Below are 13,408 nucleotides of genomic sequence, written 5' to 3' on the forward strand. Positions count from 1 at the left end.
CTTTTATTTTGCTAATTTAATGTAATAACATTAAAGAAATATGAATACATATCATGAATAGATAATCCCTAAACTGCTTTCTTAAAATGTTTGTGTTAGACAAGAAAAGAAAAAAGTTATGTGAATCATGTCATACGGCAGCTCAGAAGTCGAGGCAGTGAGGATCTGGATGATGATAATGGAGCTGTTGATGACACAGACCATCATGTTAATGGCTCTGAATGCAGGTAGGACCACTGAGCTTAGCTCATGTTGATGCCTACCAATGGTGGCACATGCAGGTAAATTATTTACTCACAATTAAGTCACTAAACTACATAATTCATCTCATTTAATTGAGCAATTGAGCGCTTTAACCTTCCTAAATATGAATTAAGTTGAAATTGTTTTTATACAATTATGGAAAATTCTTAACTAATTTTCAGCATTTAAGATTATAAAATAGTGAAAGAGTTGAGTGGAGGGAAAATAATTTACACATACTCCAAGTGTATCATATAATTTGTGCATTTCCACTCAGACAATCACATTATTTCCTGCCTACGTAAACTGCTGTGGTAACATGCCTGACGAGGTTCAGCATACGTTCATGGTGCTTTCACGCACCACTACACAATCATCATACACCAGTCTCTTATTCATGCATAACAGGCAGTCATTCAATCTGTGATATGTACAGATATTACTAACTCAATGAAGTGATGTAAGGTGACGCTGTAGTTGTTGTTTACTAACATGCAGGTGTAGATAACAGCAGTGCCATCAGTGTCATTGTTCACATATTTTCTTCTATATATTTTTCTAAAAGGTTAGCCACGAGCAGGCAGACTAGAGCCTAATCATTTGTGACTGACAGTGATATTTCTTCTGCCTTTGCACAACATAAACAGGAGCCATGGCGACAAAGACTAATATTAATGGCAGAGAAAACAGCAACTATGACTTATATAGCTGGTATGTAGCAGTGGGTGTTTAAATACAGCTATTGTTGTGATTCAACACAACAATCAAAGTTGTTGCTGAATGTGTATGATACTACCCCACCAGTTACCGGGCTCCCGGAGGTGACGCCATGCAATCCCAGAATTGATTGGTCAAATTAAAAAACAATGTTGGCAGGAGTAGCAACATGTGACTTAAGTTATGTGTAATAAAAATGTGACAGCTGTTACCAAAGAAAGTGTGGATGATCACCATCATCATCATCATCATCATCATCGTCATCGTCATCATCAGCATATATGCATCACAATGTATGAGGTGATGCCTCACCTGGATGTAATGCATAAACAATATCCATAGCTAAAATAAGCCTAGGGCAATTCAGGACATACATCCAAAATTGTGAGGTGGTGAGGTTTTATCAAAATAAAATTTAAAGAAAATATTTCACCTTGCTTGCAATATTCTGAAACATAACCCCTGAATCAGGATATGTATCGTATCGTATCATATCATATAAATTTAAACTCTAAATCAACGCAGGCTCCATGTAGGCACTATGTGGCATAAGCAACCGCATAGTTAAGAGCAAGTATATGCGTGGACTAAGTGGGGGTTGGGTGAGCAAGTTCTTTATGTATAGGATTCATTGTCACACTGCTGAGACATCTACCAAATGAACACTTAATCAAGCACTCAGCTCATTTATTATGATCAATAATCAATTTCTTACACTAAATATTAGTTATGTATTTACTTCGGAAAATATCAAAGATAGAGGGAGTGTGTTGCAGTTTGGCTACTAATTGACTACTTATTGTACTAACAATAAATGGTAAAAACTTAAAATCTAACTGATAATGGTGCTAAAAATCAAGACGTCTATAAGGGCAGATTGTTTTGCTGCTTTCAAGTTGTGTAGGTTTCCACTTACATAAGGGCAGTAAACACCTCTACCCAGATTCTTCCCTCACCCCATCTCCCAGAAACAAACACACACACACACACACACACACACACTCACTCACTCATAAAGAAAGCAAACATAATTGTATATCAGGGTGCTGACAGTTCAGCCCCACCAGCGTGAACTCGACACTTCATTACAGGTTTTCATCTTCATCTGTGTTACTGACTCATAAGGCCAAATGAAGCATCAGGTTACTAAACCACTTTAACAGCCAGAACACTGGCTCAGCAACACATTGCTGGTGATTTTCCAATATGCAAACCTGTTTATTAGACCGCTGCACTAAAAATGCAAAGTTGATATCAGGATATTATGATATGTGAAAAATAATATTTATTTTGAACTTGAAGTAATAGATAGGAATAAGAATATACACAGATAGTGTAGTGTGTAAGTCCAAGTTTGAAAAAAATCATTTGACTTTCAAAACATGAGGCACACTTGAAGGAGGTGATCATAGGTGTGTGTCATTGCTTATATCTTAGGTGTCACAAGAGCAGACTCTCCATGACTGAGCTGGAGCCAACCAGTCTGGGGAGGGAGGAATGCAGAGACAACAAGGGGCTGCTGCTGCTGCTGCAGCCTGCAGTGCTGGGGACAACAACAATTCCTCTTATCAAACTCTGCCGGTAAAACCTGTGCACAGTATGCTGTGACAAACTGAAATAAACACCTCAAAAGCTCAACATATTATACCTTTTAAACATTTAACCTTCAACTTTGAGGTATAAGGCTGCCATGCAAATGTACTTTCCAACTTCAGTCGACCTAAACTCTGATGGCATACTGCTGACGCTGAGCGTATGCTGAAAATAAAGAAACAATATCTAATAATCATTAATATTGTCTTATCTTCAAACCTTAGACAATACATGAATGTCTCCCACATGAGATGCAGTTGTATAACTCTGTAGTGTGTTTCACAAAACAAAACAACCACTAGAAATAATTCAGCTGCATAACCATTTAAAGTGAGTCAGGCTGCTTGGACATCACAGATGGGGGAGGGGCTTCAAAAACACTGATTCATCACTATAAGCCATAGTATAAGAAATAAAGAAAAAAAAAAAAAGATTCAGGAAAAAAATAAATCAGTATCTGATTGCCAGGGGGAGAGGGCATGTGCCAGTGTACTATTCCTGTAATCATGTGGGTTAGCAGGGCTTTGATTATAAAGACACACCCAGTGCTTCTGGAGCTCAGTCAGTGCTGAGCATGACTGTGCGTTAAACTGCATCAAAAGCTGTTGGGGAAGTGTTTGAAGTCTCCTGCACTATAATAATGAGGGCCCTTCCAGAAAGTGCAAAACCACTGTGGGGCACTGAACAATGTCTCGCTGGTGTGTAATCTGTCCTCGCATGGCTTTTTGGCACAACAGGCCCAAGAGAGACTTGGAGAACAAGAGCGCAGAAATAAAGACAGCTTCTGTAGGGCTGCAACGTGTCCCATTTATTTCCCCCAAACTGAAGAAGAAATCATGACGGGACGGACCCAGAGGACTCATGCCGTCTCATTTTACGTCTTAATATTTGCAATGGTGAGAAAAAGTGCTGATAGAGCCAAAGCACACAGAAAAATGGAATTGAATCAAGTCAGATAGTATTAGACACATGACTTCATTTAAAAACACAATCACTTTCAACACAACACAACACAACTTGTGTGGGGGTCTCGAGTGGACTCTGGCCTCGCTGACAGCTGTTGTTACCTTGAGCCAGATGTGGCAATATTAGGTTTGAGTCAAGGGAAGACATGGGGAGAAATGACTGCGATGATGGACTGAATTAGACTAAATGCAATATGAAGAGAAAACCATGAATCTTGGGTAAATTTAACGACACTTGATTAATGGGCACATCACTTGGAACATATTGAGGACTCAGATCAGTAACATAGTAAGCTTAGGTCAGAGAAAAAGAAGACATGAAAACATAGAACAAAAAATGGGTTATGGGCATTTTACAGAGAAAAGGTTCAGAGTGTATAGACTCCAATCTGTCACTAGTGAAGCACAGAAATGTGTTTCTGTTAAATTGGCTCTCTCTCTGTTCTCTTTCCTCAAGTGCACTATTGTTCACCCGCTTGTGTTCACTGTCCAGTTTTGTCCAGTAGAGTCAGATAAATGACATTTAAACCCCCCCAGTAAACAAAGCAGATCTAGTTTACACAGATGACATGTGTCCTGAAAATCTGAAACACACAGACAATAGCTGTTTAGCACACAGAGAGGTAAGCCCCTTGCTTGCTACCAAGTCCCACTCAAGAGCTTGTAGAATCACTGCAAGATAATGGCTCAGCTCTAAAGTGCCAGAGTGCAACCAAGAGCCAGACCCCCCATTTACTGAAAGCTGATCATGCTCATGAATCTTTAACACTGGCAGTCACTTCAGGATGTCGCAGGATGGTGGGGGGTGGGGAGGGGGGTATCTTTGTGTATAATAAGCACAGAATGCTCTGACAATCAGAGGAATAAACAGAAATGACAAGAGCTGGAGTCAAGAGAGAATATAGACCGAGAGTCAAGGGACAGTAAAATTGATTAACTGGTATAAATAAGCGCCTCTCCGCATCAATTCAGTCAACAGTTTATCTGTGGCTGAGAGCATTGCCAGATGGGAGGTTCAGATGTCAGTGTGAGAAATTATTGCATAAGGTGAAATATAGGGATAATATAGGGACACCCCTGAACTTATCTCTTGTTTAAAGTAACCCATTGGTACCCATTTAAGTACTGAAAACTCATTCACTGTGCCACTGTGAAGTGGCATGAATAACAAACTTACGTTAGGAAAATAAATACATTTGTAAGTTTCCGGTCCACTATGTCTCTATAGTACAGTGTACAGTGAATTTAGTCATCTGTATTTAGTTCAAGTCACTCACCTGTCATCTGAATTAGCTTTATTATTTTCACTGCAGGTCAACTTTAAGCTGCAAGTGTGCAAGAAAATATAAAAAATATTGAGCACTGCAATATTATTCAAAAATCCTAGATACATTTTTAATTAAGTTTATATGCAAACATTTGTGGTAGACAGTGGTTCATTTCGTGTTGTGTTTGAAACTAACAGATTTTCTAATTGCATTAAATTAAACTTACTGATTTTTATGTTATTTATACTGTGACAGGTTTTCCTAAAATTTGATTAAAGAATTTAAAAAAATCACAATATACCGCTTTGCTGGCAATATACGTATCGTATCGTAAGATTCTTGACAATACACAGCCCTACACGCGTAATGCCTGAACTATATTAGGCAGAAAAAAACTAATATCACATTGAAGCTCTGAAAACACACACTGACCTCACATTAAATAAGAAAAAAAAAATACTGCAACAAAAGAGTGCATTTATTTTGAATCAGAACCAGCTGCAACCAAACTCCTGTCAGACAAAAATCCTAAAAGGAACATCTGAGCTGTAACCTGTAAAGAAACTCAAGCTCACAGAAGAGATGATGTTTAAAGAGTGAACTCTTTTCAACATGATCCTGCAGACCAATGGGATTATTAGATGTAGCCCCCACTCTTACAAATCAGCTGGATGTTGACACAAGTTTTAGAAACAAACTGTGTGAAAATGGGAGGAGAGAACTCAGTGGGCTTCCACCTTACAGTAATATCTGCACATGTCAGGGAGATCCTCAAACTAAAACACGATTCACAAGTGAATTTGTATCTGTAAACAAAGTGCCAACTATGTGGCACATCTGATGACAGTGGCAAAATGCCTCAAGGTTTCCATATCAAAACCACCATCAATGCTCTTCCCTTATAACTGGAGAAATCTTCTAGCTTAGAGTACAGAGCATGAACTGGGATCAGTCCTCTGTGCAGCTGGTCATTTTGTGTTTGAACAGGAGTTACATAGTTGCCACACTGCACAGTACAGTTGCATAAAGGAAGAGTTGGCTGTGGCTATGCTTCTCACCTTTGTTTAAGTCCAGAGAGTCCCTCAGGCCATTGCTGCAACACGGTAATGCTAGGAAAGCTTTAAGCATCATCCACTTCTTCCTGCTGAAAGAAATAACAGCAGACTTGGGATATACAGCACACAGTGTGGTACAACAGTCTATAGTGAGGGAATGCTTTATGATTTTTGCCACCGTGGCCAGTGCCATTTTTGACCTATGACAATCACATGACAAGTGATGTCATCATATTTTCATTCTGAATAAGAGTCTGCTCTATGAAGTGTCAACACTGATAAATATATAATTTCTTCTATAAGTTCAAAGGAGAGTAAAACTCTTACAATTGAGTAGCTGTAAGCAGGGAATACTGAACATCATGTGTCCTGTTTATGTTTTATCATTAACCTGCACAAAAAGCTAAATTACTGCAAGCATTGGAAAACTGTACAAGATCCCCTTTCAAAATGATCAAAATAAAGTAATACTCAACATTTTCACAGCCATGCCCCACTGAGTAATGTTTACTGACTCATCAGTTTCGATACAGAGTTGAAAACGCCTAATTAGGGAGAAAAAAAACTAAAACCAGGCACTGAAACACAAAATATTACATTTTTGGATAAGTGTGTGTATAATCAGTCAACAGAATGTGAAGCTCAATTGAATGCACCAACATGATTCAGCTGCAGCTATTCAGTTTACTGCTAACATGCTTTAAACCTAAAGCCATCTGATCTCGTGCTGTTTGCATTTCAGCTAACGTGGTTCTGCAAGTGAAGTGTCGACAGGATCCTTTCTTCTCCTTTGGGACCCAAAAGCCTATTACTTTGCAGATCACAGTGTGCCTCTTTAATTATGCCACACAATTAATTAGGCGGGAGAAAAGTTTCAATACTAAAGTCATATTCCCATTTGGATAATTATAAAATGTAACTTATAACTTTTAAAAAATGACTCTGCTAGGCTATTTGGCTGAAAAAACAAACCTACCAATGGAAGATTTTAACTTGTACTACATGTAGGCTGATGTCAGAGAGCCAGCCAGCCTCTCTTGCCTGGGTGATTTGACAAGTGAGCCAGCTGAGGAATGCATACACGTGATGTCATGTGCTGACATAATGGGTAGAATAATGAAGAGTAAACCGATTCCCTTTTGAACCCCGCACAGCTGGAAGCCATGTGGATAGGTGATATTCACTGGTCTGGATAACATACACTCACACAGCTGAAAATTGTGATGAGTCAGGATTTAAAGCATAACATGACCAAGCAGAATTAAACACCAGATGAAATAGAAGCACAGTCAAGCTATTTTAATGTAAATTTAAAACTAATGTCTTTCTCAACTCCACCTTCCTGTTTTCTATTTCCGTTTCCTGTACTGCTCTTACTTCTCATCCTCTAGAGGAATTTTCTTTGAGCTTTAATGCTGTCATATGCTTAGTCTCAGTTTAGCCCTTGATTTATGGACTAAGTGACAGAATAAGGTGGATTGTGGAAATGCTCAATTGCACTAGTTTAGCACCAATTATTATGAAATAGGATCAACAATCTTTGAGTGATAGACTTTTACAGTGAGATGAGATTTTGTTAATCAACTGACTTCCGTTGTTTAGAAGAATTGCTTAATAATAGCAAATTCCTGTCATAAAAATCAACAGCTACAAGAAATTAATTACAATTTTATGTTGTGCGATTGTGAATTACAATTCACTTTTAGCACTGCTGACGAGATCATCTTGCATCTGGTTACATCCAACACTAACTTGCTACTGTCCCACGATCCTGGTGTGGTAGACAATGACATATATTCATAGGCGATTCATGCATCCATGCCTCCATTCATTCATTCATTTATTCACTGACTCACTCACTCACTCACTCACAGGTGACATCAGTGGTATGATCCAAGAGGAGTGGAAAGGCACAAAAGAAGTATAAATTTAAACCCCTCCACTTGTTGCACAGTTAATAGTGCTATAGTTTTATCATTTTAAATGGGTTATAAGTCTATATTTGCCCATCAATCCATAGTTAATAACCTATTATGACAGGAATATACATCAGCATAATGATTTAATCGCTGATTGTCATTTCGACGGTCTGCTCTGTTGCAGATACAACCCTGCACCAGGTGCCCTTTAAATCTGTTGCTCCAACAGCAACAGCCAGCTCCTTCAGCTGTCACTTAAGGGACATCAACACCAGTGAGTGAGTAGTGAGTACCATATTGAGAGTGATAATATGTGTTGTAAAAGTTGAGGGGTGTGGCTAAGAGTGTGAGAAAGAGGGGAGCAGGAAGAGCAATGTCTCTGCACAGTTGATTGTATCATACTTTCTGTGATGATCTGAATCTCCTCTTCTGACTGGTCTGTATGTCAACTCCATATCTGTGGTGCCTGTGTGTGTGTCCATAATCTCTCATTGCTTGTTACAGTTTGTAAGAAATTGGTTCCAGTTCAGGCCTGAGGCTGTACAGTGGAAGGATAAGGAGTGGGGGGGAGGGGAAATATCAGCTGACACAACTATGCCACTTTATCAGCCAAATACTGAGACAATGTGACAGGCCAACACTCAGTCTCACAGCAAAAAAACACACACACACACACACACACACACACACACACACACACACACACACACACACGAGTCTGTCAAATCTGCACGACACTAGGATAGTGAAGGAGGTTCACTGCATTTATTTGTTCCACTAAAGCAAAGTGTGAGCAGGATAATAACCTGCAGAGCATGTTTAGCAGCATTACCTGATTAAGAGTGCAGCTCTGACAGTGGAACATGTTATTGGACCAGACAGAGCAAAGAACAACATGAAGCCATGAAGCAGCCTTCCCTTCCTCTGTCTCTCTCTGTCATTATCTCCACTTACACACTCACCGCGGTGAAACACTTATTGACAGCCAGGTCACACAGACCCAACAACTTTGTCTATTTAGCAAAGAGAGTCACTGAGAGAGAATCATCAATAGGAGCTAAAAATAAAAATAAAAAAACATTTTTTTTTTTTTTTTTAAAAGCACATGGTGGCTTTGGTCTTCAATGTGTTAGAAAATATTTGTGTCATTACATTCTAATTACAAATGTAGACGAAGCATAGAGCGAGAGTGAACTCCTCTATCCATAACCACATCGACTACTGACTGGAGCTGAAAACCAGCCAAGTCAAACAGGACTCTGGTTCTCATTTCAGACACAGGTAGCAGATAAATTGCGAAACATTAGTGATTCATTGCCTACATTCTTTCAAACACGAGAAAAATACCACCCTTAATGATTAGAGAATGTGGGATGAACAACAGGGTGACATTTGATGAGATGTTTTCTTTATCTCCTGTCATCGTATTTATTTAGGATCAAGGATGTCCACCCCACAGTGTGTTTTCAAATTAGGTTACTGTGAGTCTGCTTCTGCGGGAGCATCGGTGTAACATCAAGGCTCTGCCTCTCCTGTGTAATCTCCCCTCCAATGACTGCCTCTGTTTTGCACTCTACTGCCAGATGAAATAAGAGGCGTTTTTTTTTTTTTTGATGGCCCACATCTTCAGGTGCCAAAACCACAAATCTCTGGAGTAAAGGCATGAATGGAAGCACTTTAACATGCAAACATGTGCATACTCACATTGTCCACGAGGGACAAATACAGGTAATTTGGTTGTTTAATTAGGTTGGAGGGAATGTAATTAAATTATGCAAACATACTTCCTAATTATTTGAGTTAGCATTACTATCATAAACAAAAACAGCAAATGATGACACCATTTTTTTTTTTTACATAATCTTTTCAATATTTTTCACACTGTTGCTAAAAACAAAAACATCTGTGAATCCTGAATAAGAGTACCCAGAGAAAGCCCACATGGTCACAAGGTGAATATGCAGACTCCACAATTCAGAACCGTCTTTTACACCTTGTACACCTGTACTTATACATACAGCTTGCTTTATACAGAATTAATCGTTTATTGTGGGAGTTAATGGGGCATGATACTCCAACACTATTAAACCGTCAAACATTACATTGTTCTCGATTAATAAAAAGGAAAACACCTACAGGTAGGGGACTGCGTTGAACTTAGTCTTAATCTGGATTTACCCATCAACTTTTCTGACCCAACTGTAAAATATGGATAGAAAACGCAGGTCAGCTAAGGAGATTCCCTAACCCGCAGAAAACAGTAAAGCTAAAGCAAGCAAAACCATATTATAGGTCACTGAAGGAACACTGCTGAGTCAGCAGAGGGCGAGAGACAGAGAGGGAAGGGGGGGGGGGATCACGCTGGTCAGAATCTGACCCTCACAATGTGTACAGAAATGAAAAGCCTGAAACTGAATCCCCACATTCCTCTGGCTTCATGACAAGCGTGAGAAATGCTGCTGTGCTGCACATGTCATTCCATACTACCTTAGCCCAGCCTGCGATGGTGCTGAATGAGTGCTGTTTACCTCCATTTCAGAATAAGATTGTATAATGGATTTTCTTCATCCTGCATATTTTTGGACCACCCACCCAACACCAGCAGGGAGCTTGCTCAATCCAAGTTTTCTCTCTCGCTCAGTGCCAAGGATTCCACCCTGGGCAGTGGGAAAGATGCCAACCACATGCTAGCACACTCGCTAGCACCAGTGCCACAAACACATTGTGGAAGAGGAAAAGGCAAATCACCCACTCAGACAAATTAAGACATCATAGCAGAACCAACCGTAATCTACGACTGCATCCTGTCCCCTATCAATTTGGAGAACGCCATCTAATTTCTTTATGCTCCATCTTTAATATTACTGGGATCGTCCTTACAAAGAGGTTTATATGTGCCATGTTCAGAGTTCCATTACATAGTTCATTATCATTATCTTGCCTTGTTTTACAGTAGCAATTGTTGAAAGAGCAAAAAAAAAAAAGGCCAGGTTTCCTAAATTAATATGAGCAAAGTTCAAACTACCACCATGTTATACAGCTAAGAAATACCAGGCTCACTACAGACCAGAAAACAGCTGCAGAAACTCTGTCACACGTGACCTCTGTTGTCTTCTATGTTCAAGCCAAACTGGCTGAGGGCACCTTCTTAGCAATGCGCAGCAGACACCACAATATCATTTAGCTTGGGAGATCAATATGCACTTTTCTGTGGCTGACCTAGATAAGTGGAGGAGCGTGGACTGTCGAAATCATTGGATTGCCTGTGAGCCTCATGATCCTTGGAGCCCTGCTGGAGTCCCTGGGAGTAGAGCATGAGGCGCCTATGGTGTGATGTTACAAATCTCAGTTTAAAAAAACACAATGCATTGAAATAATTCAAATAACTAGCCATAATCAATCCAACACGAACCGAATGCCACATGATATTACCCCATTCACCACAGAGCAGTCCTGTTGATAACCAGTCACAGTTGTCTGGTGGGCTGAATATCAACTGTAATGTCATGGGAGTTTTACCTGTAAATCCTAAGCAAACCACTAAATTTAGCTTAAATCAGATAGTGTAGCTTTTCATTATTAAATCTTGAACCATTTAATATAAAAAGCTGTACTTCTACTGTAAGATTCTATACAAGCTGCTGCTGTAAACAAGACAGGGCCTACTCTCAGCACAGATAGATGGGATGGCTAATTTGAGGTCAGCTAAACACAATGACAACATGCCTTGAAGCAGAGAGGCAGTAAATACTCCCTGCTCCTCCTCTTCCATGTCAAAGACCTCTCAGCTTTCCATCAACCATCTCTGCCTCGCTTTAGATGTCTCTCACCTGCCGCTTTCCCCTCCTCTCTGCCTCTGCTGAAAAAACCTGGCCATTACCCCACAGCTCATCCCTCACGCCCACCCAGGACATGTCACACTGCTGTTTCCATGACAACACAAACGGGTGAGATGCCCAGCGAGACAAGGCAAACAGATACCGGGGGAGTGGTGCATCATGTCAAGAATGCACTGTGAACCTCATATAGTATGGATGGACAGATAACACAATGTGGACTGATATGTTACATCTAACCTTGAGTGAAAGACACATGGTTCCTGTGTGTTTGTTTGACCTGCCTTACAGCGCAGGCGGAGTCCGTCTTCCTGTTTGATTTAATCACCGATTGTTATTCGATAAATTCAAAATGTTCAACAAAATGACTTTAACTGATCTGGTCAGAGTAGCAATAACTTTTTGAATGGAATGTGAAGATTTGAGCAAGAGCGGCAGTGCTTTGCAACGTCCTAATGAAAGCTCAAACCTCTCACCGTTCAGCGTTGTCATCCGACACGACCGTTAAAAAAATGGGCACAGCAGTACACATTCAAGAGCTTGTGTGAGGCAGAGGGGTATGGTGTTGTTCAGGAGCTGACCATACTAAGCAACAGTGACAGGGATGTCATTTTCCAGCCTGGTTCAAATGAGTCAACTTCATGTTGTAAGCAAAACAAAAAGTGTGTGGGAACAAGACGAGCAGTGTAGTTCACCGTAGAGCTTTTTTACATTGTTTGGAGGGCATATGTCATCTCAGGGTTTATGAGTGTTTGAGGTCTGAAATTATTACAATATCCAAATCAAACAGGAGTTGAGTTTCGAAGACAAGTTCATTCTTCTAAAACCCATTATGATTTAAATAGAGACTTGGTTACGAGTCTGCAGTTCAGTTGTTTAGACCACTCTTAATGTCCCACTAACAATGGCCAGAATTACCTGGGGACCTCACCTCCACATTGTGTGCCATGAAGTGCACTCACTTAGGAAAAACAAATTCCCAGTTTCACTTGAATTTCCGGACCAAAACAATACAGACAACCTCTGCAATTACTAACTATCACAGGAAGGCCACAATACAGAACTCGAGCTCCAACCCAATTTTTACTCTCTCCACAGGCTCAAGAGTTTTCAAACAATGTGCAACTTATTGAACAAAATGATCTCTGCAATTGTCCCCTGTGAAAATCATTTTCATTCAATTAATTTGAACTTTTTTTCCTCAGCTAAGCTTCGGGTACATAAATGGACAGAAAGCAATGAAACTTCCCAAAGTCCAAAGTGTCAACTTCAAATGTCTCCTTTCATCCTACCCTACCCATGGATCAACATGTTCTATTTACAATTATAGGAGACAAGGGAAAGCTGGAAATATTCACACATCAGAAACAGGGCCCAGAAGATTTTGCATTTTTTGATTTGTGGAGATCTCATCTTTCATGAATAACAAAGCACAGAAACCCTGGTAGTAATTTTACCGAGACCATACAAAGGCAAAACCCTTTTACATGATTCCACATGCTGTTAAGTACGTTTCTACCTTAACACAAATAACAAACGCTTTGGCACCCAGCGGTACTACAAACTATGAAAACTTGCTTGGTCTTCCTGTCAGTCAGTAGTAATTGTTATTTCTTGTTTGTGTCTTTCAAAGTGAAACTGTTTGATCTGCCATTATCCACAAAAACAGAGTCAGTTCTGTTTCACCGCAACATAAAAAGTAAATAACTTCAAGCACTTGGCCTTGGAGATAAAACTCTGTTCATACTCACAGTCGTGGTTAACAAACAGTGGTATACACTCTGGACTTTTTCAGTGTGTGGTAAATGAAAA

General features: G+C 39.8%; 1 protein-coding gene across 8 annotated transcripts in view; it reads right to left on the minus strand.

Moving 5' to 3' along the window:
• Positions 1 to 13,408, minus strand: part of ncoa2 (nuclear receptor coactivator 2) — a 50,501-nt gene that overhangs the window by 34,409 nt on the left and 2,684 nt on the right. For 4 of the 8 annotated variants that reach the window (XM_026361669.1, XM_026361674.1, XM_026361675.1 and 1 more), the window contains exon 2: positions 5,845 to 5,930. The exons of 2 other annotated variants lie outside the window; for them this stretch is intronic. The gene's annotated coding sequence lies outside the window, so the exon portion shown is untranslated. The remainder of the gene's footprint in view (positions 1 to 5,844; positions 5,931 to 13,408) is intronic. 2 more of the 8 variants (XM_026361671.1, XM_026361670.1) reach the window with 1 other exon arrangement.

The sequence above is a fragment of the Anabas testudineus genome, chromosome 2 (assembly GCF_900324465.2).
Source record: "Anabas testudineus chromosome 2, fAnaTes1.2, whole genome shotgun sequence".
NCBI classification, from domain to species: Eukaryota; Metazoa; Chordata; class Actinopteri; order Anabantiformes; family Anabantidae; genus Anabas; species Anabas testudineus.